The 2,142-nt window shown below is 42.0% G+C and overlaps 1 protein-coding gene across 1 annotated transcript in view; it reads right to left on the bottom strand.

Annotated features, from left to right (window-relative positions):
- The window catches only part of NRG1 (neuregulin 1), a 130,703-nt gene that overhangs the window by 102,338 nt on the left and 26,223 nt on the right, over positions 1-2,142 (bottom strand). The window lies entirely within an intron of this gene.

Raw genomic sequence — 2,142 nt, 5'->3', positions numbered from 1 at the left:
ATGGCAAAGTCCTCCAGCAAGGACTGGGTGTCGGTGGGAGCTCTTTGGGTTGGACTGGGCTCGCTTAGGCTGATATTCGATCTCTCCCAGGGGGAAGACCTCTTTCCAGAAGCAGTTTCTCCCTGCCTGACACCTAGAGACAGCTTTTCTTTCCAAGCTCCTGAGTAAGTTTTATTTCCTAGGAATAGGGCTGGAATGCATCTTAGATCAAGCAGAGGAAATAAAAACCCCAAGCCATTCCCTTCTCTGATAAATTTTCATTCAAGCTATTGCAAAGAGGTTTGCTTTTTTTAAAATTCTGTTTTCCAACCTCCTTTCCAGACCCTTTTCCAAACACAAAAAACCCCAGAGCTCACACTAAAGTCAGTTCCTAAATGCACTTTTCAAGCGCTCATATGTTGCTAGAATAGATCCTCGCTCACCTTAGACTAAAAAAAAAATTAAACTATTTTATTATTTATTTTTCTTATTAATTAAAGGCTTACACTTTGTTAAATTTGGCTGCCATTTCTCACCGTTACTAATATGTAGCCCTACCATTTCCACCAATGCAGTATAATACAAGGATAAATCAACAGTCCAGTTAACATAATGAAAGTAAGACTAGAATCAGATCTATTCCCAGTCTCTTGTCTCTTACAGAAAAATACACCTGTGCAACAATAAAGATGTGTATGAAAGGCAAGGTGCTTATAGCACAATTTCCAGGTCCTTGAACTTAATGAAAGCATTTGCATTGAAGTTTTGGTGGTGACAATCCCCCTCTCTCCATAGTATGAATGGCTGCAGGATGCATAAGGAGACAAAGAATCAAGTGCTAAAAATTGCTCTGAACTCATTTTTGTTGGTGTCTTGTTTAGGCACATGAAAGGTAAATTCCTTTGTAGTTATCTATTTTTGGTAGTGTCAAAAGAGGCATCTGATTCTTTCCATGTTCTCTTTCTGCCTCCAACTCTACTCCCATCTCACCCCTACTTCCATGGGAACATTAGTAACATTCACATGAAAAAGATATATCAAAATCTGAATGAATCCCATAGTGTTTTTACGGACTGTCATGTCAAGGACTAATTGATGGATGTCGGATCACAAAGCTTTCTGTGAGGCGGCTGTAGCCCACTGAAGTAATCACAATGCTACTACAATCAAGTGCTTGGAGCATTTACCTTAACACACAGATAGTGATAACACTCTCTGAAGGAATGTAAAAAGATAAATCATCTTACAATCTAGCCTACATTACCACTGAAGTGTCTGGTCCTTAGGTTAATGATGTGATCAGCAGCCTCAGACAGAACGAACAGCTTGCACTGCATATTTACATACATGGCTTCTTTTATTACAAAGCACATGTTCCCTTTTGCTGGCAATATCCTGCATCACTGTAGCCTCTCTCGAGCACCTCAAAACCTATTTCAAACAGCACTGACAACACAACCTCTGTAGAAAGTGTAACAAAAAGTAGCATAGCCGAGACAGGTGCAGTGGTCTGTGGCTACAAGTAAGCACGGTTTCTAGAGAAAAGATGTGCCTTTCATTTGATCAACTGATAAATCTGGGAAAACCAGACACACTTTCGCACACCCAAGTTGTTTCTCAAGTGTGAAGCTACAGCATCACTCTTCAAAGTGGAGTGCAAGTTGACAACCAGCTGGGAATATTCTATTCATTGCACAGATGAGATACTACAGCATCTGAGTGCTTGGCAGAAATTTTTTAAAATTACTTTCCTTCTTTACCCATGTCTAATTTTTCAACCTTCCTATTTCCAGTAAGAGAATTTTCCCTGCTGACACTTCTCTGAGCCTGTGTTTAATCCCCAGTCCTGTCCACATCTTTCCTGCACTGGTCTTCCTGGCAACCCGCCTGCGTTCAATCTCCAGTAATCTTCGTGACCCTCCATCCTATCTACACTTATCTGCCCTCCTTTAAATAATGTTCCTGCTTGCTCACTTCTTCCTGGTGCCGGGCTGAACAGAAACGAATGTGGAGACCTTGCATCTTCCTTACAAAGGTTGCCACGAAGTTAAACCAAACACGCAAAACACTGCACAGCTGGACAGAGGGATGGCGGGCTACCTGCACGGGGGACGCATTCAGGGGCTCCTCTGCATGCGGAGGCATCGCCCCCTTTCACACCCT

This window comes from Geospiza fortis, unplaced genomic scaffold (genome assembly GCF_000277835.1).
Source record: "Geospiza fortis unplaced genomic scaffold, GeoFor_1.0 scaffold167, whole genome shotgun sequence".
Lineage (NCBI taxonomy): Eukaryota > Metazoa > Chordata > Aves > Passeriformes > Thraupidae > Geospiza > Geospiza fortis.
This window is presented reverse-complemented; position numbering and strand designations above follow the sequence as displayed.